This window comes from Sander vitreus, chromosome 5 (assembly GCF_031162955.1).
Source record: "Sander vitreus isolate 19-12246 chromosome 5, sanVit1, whole genome shotgun sequence".
Taxonomy (NCBI): Eukaryota; Metazoa; Chordata; class Actinopteri; order Perciformes; family Percidae; genus Sander; species Sander vitreus.
In genome coordinates, this window is record NC_135859.1 from 32,490,102 (window position 1) to 32,501,834 (window position 11,733).

The following is an 11,733-nucleotide window of genomic DNA, read 5'->3' on the forward strand; positions in this document are numbered from 1 at the left end:
TGGCTTGGTTTAGTGTCATGTAATCCTCTTGATTTTGCCAGGTTTCAGTTAAGCAGAGAAAGTCTTATTTTCTTTTCTGTAATGATGTCAAAATAAGAAGTGCTTTGTTGTTAATTGAGCAGGCATTTAAAGGGATAGTTCCTCCCCAAAAGTCAAAAATACACACTTACCTGTAATGCTATTCATCAGTCCAGATTGTTTTAGTGTGAGTTGCCCAATGTTGGAGATATCGGCTGCTGATGTCTGCCTTCTCTCCAATATAATGAAACTAGATGGCACACAGCTTGTGGTGCTCAAAGCGGCAATCAAATAGATGAAAAACCTCAACAGCAATGTCTCTTGCCAGAAATCATGACCTGGTTACTCAAGATGAAGAAGAAGAAGAAAGCGTACTCGTGACAGCGCAAGATGTAAACATTAATGGGGTCCTCCTCGGCTGAGCTGTAATGTTAGCTAGCTCAGGTGAGCTAGCGGTATCAGTTAGCAATAAACTAATGTCCACAAGCTTCCTTCTGCATGGTGATACAGTTTGCGGGTGTAGTTCAGTAGAAAGAAAATAGTTCTTACATGAAACTGCCCACAACAGGTGTGTGGATTATCTTAAGTAACTGGGTCATGATTTCTAGAAACGGACATTGCTGTTGAGTTTTTCAAACATATTCTTTTGGCGCTTTAAGCCGAGTGATGTCTAGTTCCATTATATTGAAGAGAAGGCAGACATCTCTACAGCCGATATCTCCAACATTGGGCAACTCGCACCAAATTTTGGTGATTTTTGGTGGGAACTATCCCTTTAAGGATCTTAGTGTCTGTACTTTGGCTACACAGTTTATTATAGACTTATTAGGAGCTAAAGTTGGAAAACGAAAATGACACCCTTGCCAAAAGTTAAGCCATATGTTTAACACAGCCAAAGTTATCAAAAATATGGAAAATTAAAAAGCTAAAATGTCCCTAGTGATGCACAAGGGTAAAAATTGTATTAACAGTAAACAGGAGGATTCTTACTGAAATATGACCAATTATACGTAGTAATAATAACAGACCTTATTTTCTCTTGTGATGAGCTAAATTAAGGCCCTGGCTGCTTACAGTACACACTTCACTGTAAATACACACTATGAAAGCACACATACAAGCACTCAGATGGAGGTATCAGCCCATAAACACTCCAAGAAACAACCTATTGCCTTTTAAAGATTCCCCTTCGAAGACAAACGCACACACACTCTCTCTCACATTCTCTCTCCCCATGGACATCCCAGTCAGCCTTAATGGGAGCGCTGGGCGGTCGATGGGTGAGGTTAAAGGAGCCGTCGCTTCCCAATAAATATCATAACACACACTCACTGCTGAAAATGTGTCTATCTGCCGTGGTCCTGTGTGTGAAATAATGACAGTGTGTGTATTGGTGAACTGCTTCCTGTTTACTGTCTGAACGTCCATCTTTCCTCTAACAAACCCTCTCTCCCTCTCTCTCAGTTTAAAGGTTAGTCTCTCGGCCGGCAAGGACCGATTTTACAGGCAGCAGTGCCAATAAAAGCTGCTCGTCTCCCAGTAAAGCTGCTGTAATGAGTGAAGAACGCCGCAGAGAATAAAGACAAAACGCTGCCGAGGAGAAGAGGAGGATTCAGTCCTGAGAGAGAGGAGGTGTTGCCTCTCTGAAGAAACCAACTAATTCAACTAAAAATACTGGAATAAACATTGATAATTGAAAAAGAACAGAAAATAAAGTAAGCAAAAAAATGAATTCTGCATGACAAATCCAGACAAAGTTTAGGGTTTTCAGTAATTAAGTTATTAAGTTAAGTTGTTTATCAACCCTCTGTAGTCATTTAACTTTCAAATGAGTTTGCGCCCATTTAGGAAACAGGAAGTGTGCACCGTTTCATACCATTAGTGCGTGTAATGTGTCTTTACTTATAGAGAATCTTTGGAAAAAAACTAGTTGACTGACTGACTGCCCTAGAGGTATGCTGCTAATGTGGCTAAAATGTCTTCCTGACAATTACATTTTTATTCCACACTGCTCGTCATATCTAAAATCAGTCCAGTACGCCTGCTAATTACACTTATTAGTAACGCTGTTAGTAAGCATCTTCATTTGTTTCAGGATGTGAGCTATGGAAATCTTTCCGTCCCACAGCAGAGGCCAGAGAGATCCAATTATTTAAAATGAAATTAAATGTTTTTCATTACATTTAAGGCTCCTTGGACATTTTTTACCCTAAATGATCTGCTGTGTACCTCCAGAGTGTCCCGTTAAAGATGGTCTGTATTGGTTTAAAACTACTTTTATCTCCTCTGCAGCCTCACTGAATGTCTTGTTTGTTTGTTTGGCTGGTGGTATTAATCCGGAGAGGAGCGTCTCCAGGGTTTGGGGGTATTAGTGATGGTCTGCTGTGTCTCCAGTGGATCCTGTGACAGCTCTAATGTCGGTGTGATTTACAGACCGTTGGACAAACAAGCATCATTACCGCAGCCTGTAAAGGTGGGCCTGACCAACTGCTCCCAAAGTGGGGTCTGGGGACCCTGAGGGCCCCTCAAGAGGCTCTCGGGGGACCCCTCAGTGAAATGAGAGGGTTTTATTTGACTATTATTTCATTCAGGACGAGATAACAGAATGAGCGATCAGAGGTTTGAGTCTCAAAACAGACCAAATCCTCTCTGCTCCCAAACATTTAGGCAACGTGCTGTGAGCTTTACTGTCTATTTAAAGGAAAAAAACACCCTCAAAAAACAGCTGGTGGTGATTTGGCATATTGGCTCCATGTTCATTACACAAAAAGTACAGCAAACCTGCATTATTCTTTCTTGTTTCAAGTTAGAAATACAAGTTGATTTTTTTTAACGTGTTTTAGGAAATAATGTTTTGATTCTTGGCAGAAATGATTTCATAAGACAGAGATTTTTCTGGCAATGTCTGACATTAGAGCAATTCCTTTTCACAAAACTAAAAAAAGGTTTTAAGTCAAATTAGAATATTTAATTCAGCTGCAGCTGGCAGCCAAAAAAGGCAAATGCAAACTTACATTTTTATTATTGTAATTATATAGATGATACTTAGTTAACAACAAAACATATTTACACCTCATTCTGTTAATATAGTGGCAACAAATAAAACAAACTATACTCATCCCATCCAAAAAGTGAGATTTCCATGTCTTTTTTTTTTAATTATAAAGCAGGTTAAGGTGCTATATAAATACTGTAAAAGTATCAAAACGCGCAATCCACAGAGAAATGCACACATCCCGTATTCAGAAACTGTGCCTTTAAACGAGCAGTCATGACTTCTGTATGGCTGTGATGTCACAGCTATACGATATATAGGCAGAAAGTGCCGCTACACTGTCGGGTTCAAGTCATTCCCCGTCTGCAATGTTTGTGTAAAGACGCTAATAACACAGATGCGGAAGACCCGGAAATTCTGACCAATCAGAGCAGACTGTGCTTTTTCAGAAAAGGGCCTTAAAGAGACAGGCGCTATAACGGAGCTTTTCAGACAGAGGATGAATACAGGTATATTCAGACAGAGAGTATGAGAAAAATAAAGATTTTTTTAAACATTAAAGCATGTAAACATGTTCTAGTAGAAAGCCAAAATACAAGTAAGAACCTGGAAATGAGCACAATATGGGACCTTTAAAATGAAATAGACTATTCTTCATTAGTGTCTCATTTTAGCTTTAAAACTAGAACACCAGTCAGTATCCATCCATCTGAGGGGGGATTACAGACAGTTTTGAAATGTGTGCGTTTGTGTCTGATTTTGCTGTGACATTTGACAGAAATACAAAGCCAATGTTTGACATACTCAAAGTGTTTCTGTGTCTCAGGTCAGAAATGTGAACTAGATGTTATTTCAGGTCTGTTTGAGAGAGAGAAGCAGCACTTTATCAAAAACATCTCTGCTAAAGACCTCCTGCCTCCACACAAACAACAACTTTTAAGACATTTGGGAGAGTAAAAATCAATCATCTCTTTGAGTTTAACGCTCGTGTGTTTCTGACATTTTCCAGAAAAAATTATCAACGGTTATCCCCGTCTCCGGGGTCACAAACAAGGAAACTGAGCCCACTGTCAATTACAGAGGCAAATTGAAATAAGACACCAGTTTATTGCAGGTTATTCATGATGTGTGCTCTCAGTGAGTCAGTCCTCCGGGGACAAATAGTCTGAAGGCCAAACAAACACTTTAACAAGGTACCGCTGTTGTTTTCATGCTCAGAATCAACAAATCGACTGCGTGACAGAAGAGCTAAATGCCAAACGGCTGCTGAAGAGCAAAACTGCTGCTGTTGCTGCTGGAGCAGGTTAACAACTACAATGCTGCCCCCTGCTGGCCCTGCAGGGGAACTACAGACATACATCTGAACTTCCATCCGGAAACATGTCATCTAACGCAAGGGCATAGGTTATGTTTCAACATTAGAAGGGGCACATTATAACCGGGAGGAGGGGGGGTTGTCTGCGTGTCGTGCCCCAGAAAACACTTCATTTCCTGCATCCTGGTGAGTGAATGAACAATTTCTACCTTTTCTTCATCAGTTTATGGTACAAATGTCTCTCCTGTATTGTTCAAAACTTTCTGAATATTCAAAACATCACACGTGTTTCAGGATGTTTTTTTAGGATTCATGTACATCTACACAACAAATCTGTTAGAGAATGAGACCTTGTTAAAGCTAGAAGCTCCAAAGTTTAAATCTACATAAATCTTTATTTTTCATGTTCCTGTTCTTTAACCCCCTGATGTAACAAAGAAGACACAGTTCTTGTTTTTCGTACAGATTTGATCCCCGCGTGAACGGTTATTTTTTAAGGGGGGCCATATCCCCTATATTCTTTCCAAGTAAACACATCGATGTCAGTACAAATGAACAGTAAGTTAAAAAAAAATTCTCCATTCTCTGTACAACACAGTATAATTATCAATAGATGAGCTACTATGCAGTATACACAATTAAAACGTATGATTTCTTTTTTAGGTATCCACAAGAAAAAATATGCTTATGTTTTTTTAGATTCATAAAGAGCAAAGCTTCGTGAGAAGTGGACGTGGTTCTTGTTTGATTCACTTACAGAAATTCAGAAACAGAAAGCTGGAGGTTGAAATAAAGAGTGGTTGTAATGTTTTATAAATGAATGCAGAGGATGAAATCCGAAAGCTCTGGAAAGAAAATAAATGGACTTTTCCTTCACGTTGAAGATAAACAATCTGCCAATATTACTGCTGAATTATATAATACTGTTTTCATAATATAAACACTGGACTTCACTAACAAGCAGAACTGTCGCATTATAGGATAAACAATAGCTCTAATAAAACCTGTTAATGGAATACATTAGTGTTATTTTCTTTGATATGGAAGCTGTGAGAGGCAAGTGAGAAAAAAGTATTCTGGTGAATCTTTTTTTTTTCGGAATAGTTGTCTCGCCTGTGTGTATGACTTAAGAACAGTTAAAAAAGGTTTTGTCAGTTTGGCAGGTGGAAGTGTTTGTTGTTGCAATACTCATTTCAGCCACAAGAGGCTGAAGTGCACCACCACCCTTTAACCTTTAAATATGACTAAAAGTATATATGTTTTCTTTCAGGTGAGTTTTCAAGATAAATTAAAACTCACCTGGAATAAAACATGAATGCTTTTAGTGCTGTTTAGAACAGAACATGGGGTAGCGGTGCACTTCAGCCTCTGGTGGCTGAAATGAGTATTACATGTCGACAGACATTCAAAGCTTCATTCGAAAAACCTCAAAAGAAGCTCCGAATGTAAAAAATAAATAAATAAATAAAACATTCGGTGCAGCCTTACTGTTTATGTTTAAAAACTTTGTACTGCCAGGCTAGCAGAGTCAGCGGGAGACTGGTGAGTTGATTTCCCTATCCTGATGAATTACTCGTAGTCATGAGATGGCCGCAGAAATGGTTTTGCTAGTCTATATACACAACGTTATACTTCCGGGATGGCTCAGGTGCTGCCGGAAATTCCGCTGAAAGTCCCTCACTTAGGCCGGATGTCCGTTACCTTGGGCTTTCTGTTTTTTCTTAAGATTATTATTTTTTTTTTTTATTTCCACAGGACAGATAAGACATGAAAGGGGAGAGAGAAGGGGAATGACATGCGGCAAAGGCTTGTAGGTCAGAGTCGAACCCGTGGCCGCTGCGTCAAGGAGTAAACCTCTATATATGTGTGCCTGCTCTACCAACTGAGCTAACCCGGCCACGACCTTGGGCTTTCTTTGTGTTGGTGTTCTAAACTCCGGTGGATTTCTGAGGACTGTGGTTAACTGCTCCTCAGATCTCTGCAGGGTAAATCCAGACAGCTAGCTAGACTATCTGTCCAATCTGAGTTTTCTGTTGCACGACTAAAACAACTTTTGAACGTACACATATTCCACCAAAACAAGTTCCTTCCTGAGGCTATTTTGCAGAGGCGTCGTTGCTCCGTTCAGGAAGTGTGATTGGTTTCAAGAAATGCCAATAAACCAGAGCATGTTTTTCTCCCATCTTGGAATGCTGTGTGGACTAGCCAGACCCTCATCCGCAGCGCTGTGGAGGAAGGTCTGGCAAAGCGAGACTATGCTAGCTGAAGCTCATCTTCTTCACTCTTTCCTCTGTGTTTACTCCGATGTTTACATTTGAAAACCGGCTAGCTAGCCCATGCTAGGAGACTAGCAAGATGATTTTTCCGATCCTGATGAGGGACTCATAGCCACATGCCATCACTTTCCAACGTCAACCACATAAAGCACAACTAATATTTGTGAAATAGACAATGCAGCATACATTTTGTGGAGCATGACGGAGAGGTGACTGGAGAGGTCCATCTAGAACAACTAATGAGGGAGGGGCAAGTGTAAGGCTACATTTACATTGCTACGAGAGTTCCAGCCAAAAGTGATCAACGTGTTTTTAGCTCCAGTAGAATAATGAGACGTCATGACCGATAAGACCCAATCAGGCGGCGAAACATTGGCGTCAGTGTCGGTGTTGCCAAAGGTCTCTGTTTGCGGCCGTTGAGACTGCAACCCAACCCCGGAGATTCCAAACCAAAACTGGGTCAGAAGTGTTTTTAAATGTCTCTGGTTTAGGGGCTCTGCAGCGCCAGAGCAGTGTGAATGCGAGGTGTAAACGTAGCAAAACCAAACGTAGCAATGTAAATGTAGCCTAATTCAGATTTATCTTTCCGGCTGAATCCTGTTTGTTGTCCATTTAATCTGTAACCTGTCTGGACGCTCTCTTAAAAGGTGCTCTAAGTGATGTTGGGTGACGGCACTTCTTGTTGACGTTCGAAGTATATTCAAACAAAACGAGGCCAGCTCACCCCTTCCTCCTCCTCATCCCATCCCCTCTCCCTCCCTTCCGTGCTTCCGCGCGCTAACCCCCCAACCCCCACCCCCAAATCCTTCTTGTCGGTTATTGGCTGGAATGCTGGAACACTGTTTGTTATGTTTGGTGGTGCAGGTTGGCACACTTTGTTTTTGTTGGCATTTGTGGAGCCTGGGCTGTCTACAGAGACCGTGTTTTTTTTACAGTGTGTTCAGGGGACAGGCAGCTAGCGGATAGTGAGGACATGTTTGCTGTATGTGACAAAAAATGTAGCCTAAAAAACGCGCGACATCGCTTAGAGCACCTTTAAAAGTCAGTAAAATCCACACTGTGTGATGCCAACAGGTTGACAATGACTGAAGGATGCAGAGAAGATCTGGTGTTTGTACGTTTTGGGCCATGATGAAGAACATTGAAGGCAGAGTTTGGTTTCTAGTAGGACAACAAACTGTCTGTTGTCTTCTTGTTGAGGCCAAAATGCAAATGGTGCGTTTGATCTGCATGTAGACGAACGCCTCATGTCCATCTGAAGCCTCTGTGGAAGACGAATGGTGTTTACCAGTCTGAAATCACACAGGACGCCGTCTAATTACCTTTTTTTTCTTAAAGGTTGTATTTATTAGTATCCATCATCGCTGTTGTTATATCAATTAATGCTGTTGACGGGCTGAGGAATTGTCACCCCCCCCTCCCCCCCTCTCCTCCTCACCCCCCACCCCCCTCCATCCTTCACAGGCAGAAGAACCTCCTCTCCTCTCTTTGGCATTAAAGGCCTGTCATCCCAGCATGCCGCGGGGCCCCCGGCCCCAGCCCAGCGGTGTCAATTAAATTTGATTGACTGAGTAAAAGAAGCACACAAATAAGCCAAAACAACAGACACAAAAATCTATACATGCCCCCACCCCCCCCCCCCCCCCTCCCCACCCCACCGCCCCGGCTGTCAAATCAAGCGCTTGTCTCGTCCATTTTCGTGGCGTGTGCCGCGGACGTCCGCCGCCAAACAACCGCCTCTGTGTGTGTGTGTGTGAGCATCAGCGCTGGCCAAACGCACCTCTCGTCTCTCGTGCCCCGCCCGCCTCGCAAGCCCCCTTAAACAACACCCCCCCTCACCAAACACCACCTCCATCCACACACAGAGAACCAATTAGTGGCTCTGGAGTCTTGTCCACGCTGCAGAGCAGAGGCCCCTGGGTATCGACTCAAACTGTTGTCCAATAAATGAGGTCTAATTTATCAGTTTAACTTCACCCCCCCCCTCCACCCCCCTGAAAGAAAGGGAGGAAATAGGAAGAGAGAGGGTAGAAAGAAAAAAAAAAAAAATAGCTCGTTTTTTGTTACATGAACTGGCGAGGAGCGTTGCCGATAAATCCCGCTCTCTTCACATTTCTTGCCTCGTTTCTCTCTGTGTCGTTTTGCTAATTGTGAGCCGGTGAGTTCATGTTTCATATTCGCGGCGATGATTGAGGGACGCTATTAGAGCAAACCCCATTAGTCTCCGTGGGGAAGCAGCCGATCCTGCGTGGGAACCATCAAAGGCCAATTTGCTACACAAACACCATAAATCCTGCCCCGTTAAGTGACTGTTTTTGATGCCGTTGAAGCGCGCGGAAATAAATATACGCTCCTTTATGTATCGTCCATTAAATTACCAGAGAGCACAATTCACACACGACATCGATCTCGATCAACTGTGGTCAAAAGTGGGGTCCAGGGACCTGCAGAGGGCCTCTGATAGTGTCGGAGGAGGTCTCAGTGAGTTTACCCAACTAGTAAAGGTGTTGGATATGCAAACAAGTCTTTAACAGCAACTCATCAAGCTGAACTGAGGTTAAAGCGTAACTCTCGCCAAAATGCAACCTAGGGTCTTTTTGTGAATGTACCCGAGTCAAACTTTCGTTTAAAAGCATATTTAGGACGGAATAGTCACTTTTAAGATTTACCGTATTTTTGTTTTTCGGTCAAATGGCCTTTTGAATGGGAGTGCTAGGGGCACTTTTATGCTAGCCTCAAACTAGCTATTTTTAAAACACTAAGAAGGCTCAACACAACATGAAACTTTGCTGGAAGTATCACCAGGGGCTCTACACATGAACTTGAGCATTGAGAACAGTGTTTGTGTACACCGAGTTTAAAAAAAAAAAAAAAAAAAAGGTTTTAACAACTCACTGTAGCTGTTGTTTTTCCAGTCGCTGTCCATCTCGCAAGTCAAAAATAGTCGAGGGAGGAGAGTAAAAATGGAAAGCTCCTAAAGCTTAGTTCCATATAAATGCACGGATAATTTATTGTTTTGTCGTCAGTAAAAAACAATATTGACCTTGTAGTTGAAAAAGGAGCCTCATATAAGAATGACATTTCCTCCTATGGAGTCCGTTCATTCGCATTCGGAGATCGCCTATTTTTGACTGAGAAAATGGCGGACAGCGTAAACAACAACTGCTAACGTGAGTTGCTCAAAACCTATCTTTTTAGTAAACTCTGGGTACACAAACAATGTTCTCAATGCTGGAGTTCATGTGTAGAGCCCCTGGTGATACTTGGAGCAAAGTTTCATTTTGCGTCGAGCCTTCTTAGTGTTTTAAAAATAGCTATTTTGAGGCTAGCATAAAAGTACCCCTAGCACTCCCATTCAAAAGGCCATTTGACCGAAAACAATAATACGTTAAATCTTAAAAGTGGCGTTTCTGTCCTAAATATGCTTTTAAACTAAAGTCTGACTCAGGTACATTCACAAAAAGACCCTAGGGTGCATTTTGGCGAGAGTTATGCTTTAAAGTTGCTGAATGTTTAACAGGTGTCATGGTCAGGTGTTCTCAGCTGAGCTCCAAAGCTAATTAGCTTTTAGCTTCGGAGCTGGCCAACGTGGTGACTGAACGCACTGCTGTCAATTCAAATGTAGTCTCGCATTGCCAGACCTTCGTCCACAGCGCCGCGAAGGAGGGTCTGGCAAGTACACACAGCATTCCGGGATGGGAGAAAAACGTGCTCTGGTTTATTGGCATTTCTTTAAACCGATCACAATCGTCAAGGGTGGGGCTAAGCGCCGGACGGAGCCACGGTGCCGCTGCAAAATAGCCTCGGGAAAGAACTTGTTTTGGTGGAACGTGTACGTTCAAAAGTTGTTTTAGTCATGCAACAGAAAACTCAGATTGGACAGATAGTCTAGCTAGCTGTCTGGATTTACCCTGCAGAGATCTGAGGAGCAGTTAACCATAGTCCTCAGAAATCCACCGGAGTTTAAAATTCCAACACAAAGAAAGCGGAAGGTGACGGGACATCCGGCCGAAAAGAAGGACATCCAGCGGAATTAAGGTGGCAACGGAGCAATCTTGGAAGCGGAAAGTCATGGATATAGACTAGCTAAGATGTAATACACAGGAAGTTACATTTTGGTTACAAGACTACTGAAAGACATACGTGATGTGATAATTCTGTAGCAGGTGGGTGTTTTGCTGAGCGAGTAATCTTTTAAACACTGAGTTTTGGACTTAACTGAACAAAACGGCAGACTGAACTTCAGACAGTCGGGAGCAGCAACATAACATCACCACTCCTCCTTCACACATAGTTCCTGATAAAATTACTGGGATAACATTTCAGGCACCGCTAGCGGTTTTCACTATACACACATGCACTACATTAAGGAACATTTTCGTTTTGCACCTTCGCACACAATGGGCAATGCTGAAATAGCAACACTTATGGATACCAACCGCCAAAAGAAGATGGGGCAAGGCCGGACGTACGCGGACGGGACGGAAGACGTCTCTGCCGAAAAGCCTTTGCGTAAATGCTAAATTCTAAAAGTTGATTGGAGTGGATTCAAATACGTCATCAGTGGAGTCTTGTGATTGGTTCGCTCACTCAAAGTGAAAGCTTCTTTCCTCAGGCGGACGTAACCTTTGCGTGCTCGTCCCTGCCGCGTTACTGCTTTTATTCACAACACAGCCGTACGTACGATCATGAGGTGAGAAATTGGCGGAATAGATTCCCCTAAATATCGATCCCTGCTCCCATTCACACAGGGACCCATGCAGGGATATACTGCATGTTGTGTAAAGGGGCTTAACGTAAAAGTTCACCGTAGTGACTATAAATCTTTGAACTGAACGAAACAATTCGAATCAGCAGCGCGATTCATAACACCTGCATCAGGCAGATCTGCTGTGTTTTGACTCAAAATACTACTACTAAGTAAAAGTACTGTCTGATACTACAGATACATTTTCAAGTCTTTGCTAGTTGTAAACTGAAGACCAATGGCTTCTTGGAGTAAGGAAAAATGCATTGAAAGCATGGTACGTTTTTGAAATTGGTCAAAAATGTAAAGTATAAAATGATTTTAGGTACACAGGTTAAAGTGAATATTGTGTAATGAACATGTGGTAGACAGGAGAGTAGGA